The sequence below is a fragment of the Neoarius graeffei genome, chromosome 1, assembly GCF_027579695.1.
Source record: "Neoarius graeffei isolate fNeoGra1 chromosome 1, fNeoGra1.pri, whole genome shotgun sequence".
Taxonomy (NCBI): domain Eukaryota; kingdom Metazoa; phylum Chordata; class Actinopteri; order Siluriformes; family Ariidae; genus Neoarius; species Neoarius graeffei.
The window spans coordinates 31,586,822-31,599,276 of NC_083569.1; the positions used below are offsets into that span (position 1 = coordinate 31,586,822).

The 12,455-nt window shown below is 39.1% G+C and overlaps 1 long non-coding RNA gene across 1 annotated transcript; it reads right to left on the minus strand.

Annotated features, from left to right (window-relative positions):
• Nucleotides 1–2,828: 2,828 nt before the first annotated feature.
• Nucleotides 2,829–4,006, minus strand: LOC132887216 (uncharacterized). The gene is made up of 3 exons (XR_009654794.1): nucleotides 3,955–4,006; nucleotides 3,315–3,374; nucleotides 2,829–3,001 (listed from the first exon to the last, which is right to left on the minus strand). It is a non-coding gene; the product is annotated as an uncharacterized LOC132887216 (long non-coding RNA).
• Between the last annotated feature and the right edge of the window lie 8,449 nt (nucleotides 4,007–12,455).

The following is a 12,455-nucleotide window of genomic DNA, read 5'->3' on the forward strand; positions in this document are numbered from 1 at the left end:
CGTGAATTTGTTCACATTATGTGTCATGAACGGCAGACATCACTGTAAATGAACGTTGGAATTTGTTTTCCCTTGATAACTCGAGTGGCATTTGTTTTCTCTTTTGAAACGCAACGAGAGAAAGTCTCCCCCTCCTGTATTCCCGCAGCCGGTGCCGCTCAAATCATGTATCACACCAGACAGAAATGGCTTTGACATTGTGTGCGCAATGCATTGCGGGGAACGTAGTGTCCGGCCGAGAATAGTTGAATAACATACTGGCTTCCGCACTACGTTACCCATGATGAATTGCAGCAGGGCGGGGTAGGCGTAGCAGGCAACGATGAGAGCGAGGAGGAGAATGGGCTGGAGCGAGAGAAGGAGTGTGTGAGAGACCAATGACGAGAGTGAGAGAAAGCGCTGCAATTTAAAAAAAAAAGGCTAGTGGAAGTGATGGCACGGAGAGCACAGACACTGATTATGAACATTTAAGACAATTTTACACACAGTCACACCAAGACCCCGACGGCAAAAACCTTACCTTTCTGTGTAAGATATGTCCACCTGCTCAGAAAAAACAAATAAGGACTTCAACAACTTCGTTCTCGAATTTGAAACGACACATCGAGTTGAAGCACCCATCCAGCGTTAATGCATATATGCACGTCCTCGAGGGTCAAAAGGGAGGAAAGGCAAAGAAGACACTCTCCCCCTGCCAACCCCCCCAAACGCAAATTACACTGCCAGCTGCCTTCAAGAGGTCCGTGATCTCCCAGGAGCAGACACACACACACACACACATTATATATAATATATATCAAATAATTAATATATATGTATATCTCATCATCTCTAGCCGCTTTATCCTTCTACAGGGTCACAGGCAAGCTGGAGCCTATCCCAGCTGACTACGGGCGAAAGGCGGGGTACACCCTGGACAAGTCGCCAGGTCATCACAGGGCTGACACATAGACACAGACAACCATTCACACTCACATTCACACCTACGGTCAATTTAGAGTCACCAGTTAACCTAACCTGCATGTCTTTGGACTGTGGGAGAAACCGGAGCACCCGGAGGAAACCCACGCGGACACAGGGAGAACATGCAAACCCCACACAGAAAGGCCCTCGCCGGGGCTCGAACCCAGGACCTTCTTGCTGTGAGGCAACAGCGCTAACCACTACACCACCGTGCCACCCATATATGTATATATTAAACTATATATTATTTACTTCTTTAATTAAATGCTGGTATATTTCATTGCACTAAGTATAGAACTGGTCTACCTTGTCTGTACTGTTGCATGTTTCATCACCTGGTAAGAAACCCACAATTGCAGTGTCATGAGCAAATGTCTACAGTGAACAGTTTCAGAGAACGTATAGTGATTTTCTAGCTCGTGGTCTGAAAAATGTTTTTATTTTCATATCTCACCAAAAAGTAAAATGAACTGAACTTGGTTCAGAAAAGGTGTGAACTGGCACAATACTGAGCCTATCCCAGCTGACTACGGGCAAGAGGCAGGGTACACCCTGGACAAGTCACCAGGTTATCACAGGGCTGACACACAGACAACATTCACACTCTCACCTACGGTCAATTTAGAGTCACCAGTTAACCTAACCTGCATATCTTTGGACTGTGGGGGAAACTGGAGCACCCGGAGGAAACCTATGCGGACACGGGGAGAACATGCAAACTCCACACAGAAAGGCCCTCGCCGGCCACAGGGCTCGAACCCAGGACCTTCTTGCTGTGAGGCGACAGCGCTAACCACTACACCGCCGTGCTGCCCCTCGACATCGATATATTTACATAAAAGATTTTGTCTTAAATATAAGTCTATGTAAAAACAAAATAAATAAAAACTGTTTTGTTAATACCACATTCCAATTACTTTTTTTTCATAAATAATCATCTGGATGTCGATAATTGTAGAACGGTGTCAATAACTGTGGACAAAGGTGTCAATAATTGTGGAACGGTGTCATGTGATCTGATACGCTAAGTAATCGGAAATCAACTCATTTTTGTCCAGTGGAAGTTTGAGTAACGATTCATCCCCAATTTATGTATTGAAAGTATTTTCCACTTTTGCAATCAGCAAAAGATCGTTAAGGTGTCAATGTAACCACCGATATATATATATGAGAGAGGATATTACACGGGGAGTTTGCATGTTCTCCCCGTGTCCGCGTGGGTTTCCTCCGGGTGCTCCGGTTTCCCCCACAGTCCAAAGACATGCAGGTTAGGTTAACTGGTGACTCTAAATTGAGCGTAGGTGTGAATGTGAGTGTGAATGGTTGTCTGTGTCTATGTGTCAGCCCTGTGATGACCTGGCGACTTGTCCAGGGTGTACCCCGCCTTTCGCCCGTAGTCAGCTGGGATAGGCTCCAGCTTGCCTGCGACCCTGTAGAACAGGATAAAGCGGCTAGAGATAATGAGATGAGATATTACACGGTGACACAAAGATATGAAGTTTATCTTTGAGTCGTAATTATATATTTCATGACTGAGTGTAGCAAAACTGATTTTTTTTTAACATAAGAGGATAAATTTCATATCTTTAAGCCAACATGTGATTTTCTTTTTACTATATGGACACATTCACAAAAAAAAAATTGCCCAAATTTATCAACACAATTCATCAATTTCCTCAAAAGTAACATATTGAGAAAATGTTACTCAATGTTCTGGATGTAGCTCGTATGAAAAATACAAGTATTTTCCAGTAAAACACTTGTGTCCATATATATATATATATATATATATATATATATATATATATATATATATATATATATATAATGTGTGTGTGTGTGTGTGTGTGTGTGTGTGTAATTTTTTTCTAATATTCAGTGAAAAGTGATCCACAGTTCAGTCCACACAGACTGCTGTTGTACTAAATGTGTAGAGCGAACTTATTGAAAATAAAATTTGTAATGCAGTTTTGCATGTTGATAATAGATGGCAGTATGTGCTTACTTTTTGATTTTGAAACGCTGCTCCTGAAGCCCTCTAATGGAGAATAATGCAAAAACGAAAAAGCATAGTAAATAAATACTTTTTCCCCCTAATAAAACTGTATTTCAGTTTAGTTGATTTGTTAAGAATAAGGAACAGTGTCTGTAGTAAAGTCATAACTGTTTTAAGGAGGAAATAAAATCTTATTTATTTATTTATTTATTTATTTATTTTTCATTTGCAAGCAGAATGTAAAGTAACTGTGAATTATACTGGACAATACTGCCTTCCAGTGTCTATTATGAAGTGAAAAATTCTGGTAAAGTACAGTTTGCAGTACTGACAATAGATGGTAGCATGCACTTACTTTTTGACTGACAAAATAGTTCCATTCACACCCCCTGGTGGATAGGTTTTGCAAAACAAGCTAGATAAAATAAATAAAATTTAATCGTCTTGTTGTGAATGTCCATAACTATAGAGCGTGCAGCTCTTTGCTGTCATCTTCCTTAATGACTTGTGCCCATAATGCTCAAAAATCATCACAAGATGAACAGTAATGAGTATTAGCAAGAGTAACATAGCCAGATTAACAATTATAAATTCACATTTTTATTTTCCTCTCTGAAGGACAGCCATCCAAATCAGGATGCATCCTTGTATTCTGTATCCACAACTGTAACCATGACCCGGGTAAAGCTGTTACTGAAGATGAATGAATGAATAATGTTTCTATAGTAAAATCTGATTAAAAGCTGTAGCATACAGACGTGTGCTTGTGTGTGTTCAATAATTATCATGAATTATTATCTTTGAAAATAAATGTTCAGTAATAATGAATCATAAATCTATTATTATTATTATTATTATTATTATTATTATTATTATCTTTTTCAATACAGTTAAATTACACAGTAAGCTTCATTAAAAATAAATGAGCCTATGAAATGTAATGTCATTTTTAAAAGTCATACTTCATTGTGTGCTGTTTATATAATGCTACTTACTGGTGCAGGCATGGTGCATAATTAGAAGAGGTTTTTGCATATGCAACCTTTCTTTATGCAAGATGTCATGCAAAAGGTGCATGCATCAGTTTTCCTGTCCTCATTTCTGTCACCACACATACACACACACACTGCCTTGTTTACCCCTCAGCAGAGAAAAACAACCGCAGACGTTTCTGACGTAGGCAGGAAGTCAGCAGTCATTTCTTATTCTGTGCGCGCCCACTTCCTTTGGAAAATAATTCACTGTTGCAAAACCATCAGCATATCTTACCCCACTTGCCTACTTTTAAAATGACAGTAAGATGAAAATACTCATGCTTTAAAGATCTGTATCTCCTTTACCGGATGTCTGTCAGTCATTCAAACATAATAATGCCTTTAAACAAAATACATAAGAAATACAGTATGTCTATGACTTAAATAAAGTTAGTCAAATAAACTGCTTGTGACGTGTTGCGTATAGAGCACATCGTACACATCTTCAGACATAAGATGTCATTAATATTGAGTAATATGTTGTTCTGCATAGGTTGCTGTAATTGAACTACAGTACATGTATATTCAGACAAAATGCTTTCTTTAATCTGACAAATGCAATTTGCATGTCAGCAACATGATATAATTAAACAGCATATTTAGTTAGGTCGAATATTTTACCAAAAACTGCCTAATTATGAAAATATGACTTTCATAATGTATCCCCCAAACATTATTTCAATAAACATTTTATTATGGCAAGCAAGCTTTGGTGGCACAGTGGTGTAGAGGTTAGCACTGTCGCCTCACAGTGAGAAGGTTCTGGGTTCAAGCCCAGTGGCTAATGGGGGGCCTTTCTGTGTAGAGTTTGTATGTTCTCCCTGTGTCTGCGTGGGTTCCTCCGAGTGCTCCGGTTTCCCCCACAGTTCAAATACATGCAGTTAAGTTAACATGGGTTGGCCTTGGGCTGAAGTGCTCTTGAACAAGGTACCTAACCCCTAACTGCTCCCTGGGCACTGTAGTATGGCTGCCCACTGCTCTGGGTGTGTGTTCACTGCTTCAGATGGGTTAAATGCAGATGATGAATTTGAGTGTGCATGTGACAAATAAAGGTTTCTTCTCTTTCACACTTTTGCCATTCCCATTGTAATTACCACTTGTAATATATAGTATAACACAGTATATCCAGTACTGTGCAAAAGTCCAAGGCAGCCTACTTTTTTATATACAATTTCTCTTAGATGCTATTTTTATGTCTTCTGCATTAGTGAATCAAATAGAAAATGAGTCAATTTTACAGAAAAATTTTTTTGATATGCTTAAATGAAAACATAATGAAGTCTGTCTTGTATAGGAACAAGAAACCAAAGCAAGTCCAACAGCCAATGTGTCCAGGAGAACTGTGGCAGGTTCTCTATGATGTATGTGAAGACTTATTGCTCTTTATAGTCTTTCTTATGTAGAAATATATCATTTAATTATTTTTGAATGCATCTTTGCTTGAGAAAAATATTTCTATGTACCTAAGAATTTTGCACAGTCCTAATTATTATTATTATTATTATTATTATTATTATTAGTGGTAGTAGTAGTAGTAGTAGTAGTAGTATGAGGGGCCAAGCACAAAGTCCTAGGAACCCTTTTTTTGTTTGTTTTTTGCCCCCCCCCATATATATATATATATATATATATATATATATATATATATATATAAACTGATCATGCTTACCAAACCGTAGGTGCTATCAACATGAAATATGGTCAGTAGGTGGAAGTCCCTCCCACTACTCAGGCAAGAGAATTCAGCCCAATCGGCCTAACTGTGGTGCTATAACAAAGTGTTTTAGATTTTTGGCTCATATCTCAAAAAATTTAACTCGTACCATGAAAATTCTATTTTCCACTTTTTTTTCTTGAGGTCAGCAACAATTTATTTAGCTCAGCCACTTTTTTCCTGCAAATTTGCAGACTATGCAAAACCGATTTTTGAAAAATTGTCCAGCTGATTCAGGAGTGACCCTCAGTAATTATCAAAAACCTTTGGAAACAATATGGCCAAACAAAAAGGCAGAGCCTAATTTGCTCAAACAACTATAACTGTTGTTTCACACAAAACATGAAAGGCATATAAAGGACAAAAAACACACACAAACACACACACACACACTGTTTACCTTTGTATACCTCATTTACTAGCATAAATATGCTAAAATGATGTTGCAAGAAATAATGTTTGAAAAGCAGCCTTTCTCAATATTAGTCATGGAATAAAATGTGCTCGTGAAGCAATCAAACCTAAGCCAGCTTGTACTGTGGAAAAATGTTAACAGTTGTGACAAAATTTTCAACAGTTTAACTTGGAATGAAGTGCATCAAGCTTCATGCCTTAAATCAGGGCATGAAGGCCAAACACACATACATACATACATACACACACACACACACACACACATTTTACCTTTGTATACCTCATTTACCAACCTCAATTATGCACTATCCAACATCACTTGAAAAGGCAAATTCATTAGTTTTATTGTAATCCAATGTTAAAATTATTATGTTTATGCAATAATTACATATTTGTATAGTAAATACATATTTAGATTTATAGACTTTTCTTTTAAAATAAATAACAGTCATTTTATGATAAACTTGTTCTATACCTTTGTAAATTGTGTGCTAGGTTGTTAGCTATGTTGTACACAATTTCACATTTCATTTCACTTCACAGACTCTCATGTAAGTTTATTGTAACTTTCTTTTTCGAATGTTTTCTGTGGAAGTGAAATGGGTGGATTTTGAAGTGCATATTTATAGGCAGTTATTCCTGCAGATACAAATTGTCCATATAGTATTTAGGGTAGCAGGTATATTCTGTTATTTAGTTAATTAGGAATCTTTAAATCAAAATGTGTATAATTATAACAAAAAATATAATCATTATAGAAATATATGATCGTTATAATGTTAGATTAAAATAAAAGTACTTAAAAGTATTGAGTTTTAAAAAAAATCCATATTCAGTAAAACATTCTCTGTATCTATTAGTGATGGGAAAATAAAAGTTATCAGAGGTTGGTACAAAGATTTGTTACGATCACTATAATGCTATACAAACATATAAAACTTTATAATAAAACTTTTGCTTAAAAATAACTTTAAGGCTACAAAAAGCCAACAGGAAATGTGTGGGATTTTACTGGAATGGAAAACGTGTTATGGATGTGGGCTGTGGGCTCTAAACAGGTGTGTATGAGAAGAACAACATGCCGAGAGCTCTGCAGCTGGCTCAACTAGAGAGCACAGTATCCGTTTCAGACACAGCTCTGGTTTTTATACCCTGGAAAACACTGCACACTTCCCGGACGTTGTGGGCACAATTTTAAGAGGGATAAGAGGGAGGGTTTTCTTCGAGCTATCATAACCAAACTTAAACGGTCCTTTTAGAGATCCATAGTAGCTGATGCAATCTCTCTCAAATTAGTCACTCAGGTTCACTATTTGTTTTTATGCATGTAAAATAACAAACATATCTCTTGTAAAATGAAATTTATTTTGAAATTTATTTTCTTTCTCCTGATTCCATTGGCTTATTGCATTAAACATTGCTATTTTACCAATTTAGCACCCACATTCAAATGCATGATATTTCATAATATGCAAATCTTTGCACTGGTCCTAGGATTTTTGAGATGTCTTTAGAAATTTGGTCAAATTTCTCAGCAGAGTATGAAATATCTAAAACATGTTTGAGATTTGTAAACAACATAGCTGTAACATGACAATTAATAATTGCAAGGAATATCTTAATTTACTCAAACATCTATAATACATGAAATTTGAAATGTATTCCTATAAAATTTAAAAGGCTTATTCAGGGTTAAATCCTGCTGGGGCCATCTGCTAAAGCTGGGGTGTGGCCCATAGCAGTTGGGGTCAAGTTCAGTAACTGTTTTTCAGACACTGTAAGTCCTTTCGAGTTGGAATTTGGTGTACTGCATCTTTGCGCTAACCTGTGAGTAGTTTTCTACTGTCGACTGAGTTACATAAAAAATATGACCACCATCAGCCAATCAGCTTGCAGTATACACTTCACAGTGTAAGCAATGAGCTACCATTATGAGCCTTCAGTAGTATGTGCCTCTGGTTGCTTTAGTGTTATCTACAACTTGGCCAAAACTAACCACTAGGGGTGTTATTTGGAAAGGGTCTTGTCCCTCACAGATTGCAGATTGCTATATTTCATTTCCTTCTTCTGCTTCTTCTGCTTCTTCTTCTTCTTCATAATAATAATAATAATAATAATAATGCAGTTGTGGTCAGAAGTTTACATACAGTGACATGAATGTCATCTTGGGTATGAATGTCATGGCAATATTTGGTCTTTCAGTAATTTCTTTGAACTGTTCTTTTTCTGTGGCAGAATGTACAGCATACATCTTTCATTAAAAAACACTAGAATTTGGTGCACAAGTTTTAATTTTCTTTGGGTTTTCTGAAATCAACACAGGGTCAAAATTATACATACAGCATAAAAAATATACATACAGCACACCTAATATTTGGGTAAAATGTCTCTTTGCAAGATTCACCTTGACCTAACATTTTTGTTTACCAATGAATTCTGGTACAATTCTGGTTGGATATTTCATGACTCTTCATGATAGAATTGGTAGAGTTCAATTTTTTTTTTCTTGGCATGGACTCGACTTATAAGCATGGTCCATATATTTTCAATAGGGTTGAAGTCACAACTTGTTTTAAGCTTAATGTTAGCCTGCTTTATCCTCCACAACCAGCTCTGATGTGTGTTTGGGTTCATTGTCCTGTTGTAACTTCCAAGTCCCAAGTCATGTTCAAGTTTCTGATGGTTTATGCTGAAGAATTCTGAGGTACTCCTTCCTCTTCATTATTCCATCCGCTTTGTGCAATGAACAAGTTCCACTGGCAGCAAAACAGCCCCAGAGCATGATGATCCTATAACCACCAGCAGGTGGTACAGAGTTCCTTTGTACATGGTGGTCATTGTGGCCAAACAACTCAATCTTTGTCTCATCTGACCATACAGCTGTCCTCCAGAAGGCTTTTTCTTTGTTTGTGTGGTCAGCTTCAAACTTTAGTTAAGCTTGAAGGTGTCAATTTTGGAGCAGGGGGTTATTTCTTGGATAGCAGCCAAGTCCATGGTGATCTGAAATGTAAACAGTGATCCATCAGCTTCCAGTTCATGGCAGGGCTGTGCCATGGTGGTTCCCAGGTTGTTCCTGACCATCCAAACCAATTTCCTTTCAGCTGAGGGTGACAGTTTGGGTTTTTTTGAAGCAAAGTGGCTTGGCAAAGTGACTACACCTCACAATAACTTGGATACAATTGTTTGAACTGATCTTGGAATTTGCAGTTGTTTAGAAATGGCTCCAAGAGACATTCCAGAGTTGTGTATATCTGCGATCCTCTGCACTGAGCTCCTTGGACTTTCCCATTTTACTATGTGTTGGTCAATCCAATGAGTGCTATAAACAAACCCTTTTTATGAGGGCACAGAGAAGCTACCAGCTGTAGTCAATCATGATCACTAACAGGAAGTGAAGAGACCTCGGCCTTGGCAAGATAAGAGACATTTTGGAAGTTTCAGCGCTTCTGAATTAATAATACAAGTGAGCTTATGTAAATTTTTGACCCTGTGTTCATTTCAGAAGACTCAAAGAAACTTAAAACTTGTGCACCAAATTCTATTTTTTAATTAAAGATGTATGCTGTACAATCATTCTGTCACAGAAAAAGAACAATTCAGAGAAATTACTGAAAGCCCAAATATTGCCATGACATCCATATTCAAGATGACATTCATGTCACTGTATGCAGGCCCGCCGACAGGGGGGGACAAACGGGTATGTTGTCCCGGGCCCAGGAATGGGGGGGCCCAGAACTGGGCTCTCATGAAGCTGCGATTATTTTATTTCATTTCAAAATGTGTTGATTTGGGGGAGAAATGTGCTATATTTGCATTCAATAAATGATTTCTAGATCTTTTGCCTTTATTGTCTTTGAAAAAGGCGTCAAGAACCCCCTACCACCCCTAATGCAAAAATGGTTTGGTCTGACTCTTTGATTAAGGGGAAAAAAAACAACATCGTTCGATCATAGTGCTTCGACAATCAGCGTGCGTGCCATTTGTCAACATGCACAAGTCAGGAGCACAGAAAAGAAAAGAGAAAAAGAGAGGAAGAAACCAAGAGACTCAGGGGCTCACTGCATAAATATTTTAAAAAAGATTCGGATGATGCAGCAGGTAGTAGCAAAGGCAATGGGGCAGCTGAGCCAGGTAAGCAGGGTGACCATTTGTCCGGATTTTGTCCGGACAGTCCGGTTTTAGAGTCGTCTGTCACGCGTCCTCACTTTTTACATTTTGTCCTCATTTCGGACCCTCAGCCGCCACCGTTGCATCAATCGTCACAAATCCCCACCCATTATTTACACTTGCTATTCTGCGATGACATACAGGCAAAGATAGCCTACAGGGATTTCTCGTATACAAACATTCGCGCTGCGCGCGCAGCTGATGGAGCCTCTGCAGCCTCTGATTGTCTGGAAGCTGCTGACACTTAGAAGCTGCGCTCACGCGATTGACTGATTTTTGCTCCTCTGAGCTGCACGCGCAGTGCGAATGTTTGTGCGGAAAAACCTATGAATGTTGGCGCACATGCTGTTGAACAATACTCATGCCGAAACGAAAGACATCCTTTAAAAATGCTTGGTGCTTAGAGCATCGTTTTGTCAGCAAGAGCCAAAAAGGAGAACACTTCGCCTTCTGCAAGCTCTGTCGCATTGACATTGATGTGGGGAGCAGAGGTAAAGGTGCGATAGACAGACACGCGGACACAAACCGCCACAGAGAGAATGCCAAATGTATTGCCAAGGTTATAGGCCAAATGTAAATGACATGGTTGACTGTCATTTTTCATGTTTTTCTTTTTGATATTTTTTGGATGAGCATAAATGAACACAACAATGTTTTGTTTTTAGTTTAGTTCCTGTGGATAAGCCAAGGCCAGTATAGTAGGCTAAATGACAGTAGGCCTACATGTTTCTTGACTCATTTTTCGATTTTTCTTTTTTTTTTCTTTTTGATGGTCATTTTCAAGTGAATAAATATGTTGGCCTATGGCATGGCAAAGACTGTTTTTTCAGTGTCTATAGATGGACACAACTCTTTACAGTGACTTTACAGTGATGTTTTGTTTCTTGTTGACATGGTCTTGACCATCATTTTCCACATTTCTCTTTTTGATAGGTGTTCCAAGTTAATAAATATATATTGACTTCATAAGTTTTTTTATAAGTTTTTCTTACCCCCCCCCGTAACGCGACGGTGTCCTAACTTTAGGGCCTTTGTCCTCACTTTTGGACACAAGTGACCTAACTTACAGACTCATGTCGGTGGTCACCCTACAGGTAAGACACAGCCAACTTTTTCCAGCCCCGTAAAGTAACCCCAACCAAGGCACGCGCAGCACGCAATTCATGTTACAAACGAGGGGAGAGCAAGTCACACTGAACACCATATCAAACGCACAGGGCATTGAATCATTTCATAACCACAACGGCTTAATAACATTGTGTTTCATATATCTGATTGAAGCTAAGAATATTCACATTAGCCCGCAATCATATCCCGCCGTTTCTCGAGCGGTGTGTTCTTCTCTGCTTTTCACACTGGACAGTACGCACGCACAGTATACTATGTTCGCCCCCAGCCCTGCCCGAAATCCCCCGTCCATCGCTGCTCCTTCAAGAGCACCCCAATCGCGTGATTATAGTAGACTATCCATGAGTTTAGGAAGGCATTGCGGGGGCTGTCGCATGCAGGCTTGGGGCGTAATGGAATACATTTAATGGCGTTCGGTTAAAGGATGTGTGTGTGGGTTGGCCCGGGGGGGGCCCATTCAGAGCATTTTGTCCCGGGCCCAGCCAAAGCTGTCAGCGGCCCTGACTGTATGTAAACTTCTGACCACAACTGTAATACTAATACTACTACTACTAATAATAATAATCTCATCTCATTATCTCTAGCCGCTTTATACTGTTCTACAGGGTCGCAGGCAAGCTGGAGCCTATCCCAGCTGACTACGGGCGAAAGGCGGGGTACACCCTGGACAAGTCGCCAGGTCATCACAGGGCTGACACATAGACACAGACAACCATTCACACTCACATTCACACCTACGGTCAATTTAGAGTCACCAGTTAACCTAACCTGCATGTCTTTGGACTGTGGGGGAAACCAGAGCACCCGAAGGAAACCCACGCGGACACGGGGAGAACATGCAAACTCCACACAGAAAGGCCCTCGCCGGCCACGGGGCTCGAACCCGGACCTTCTTGCTGTGAGGCGACAGCGCTAACCACTACACCACCATGCCACCCCCTATAATAATAATAGTAGTAGTATAGTTCTATCCTCACTTTGGTTTCATGTGAATTAGTCTAATATTTATCCTACAGAAATGTTAAAAAAAAAAGAAATA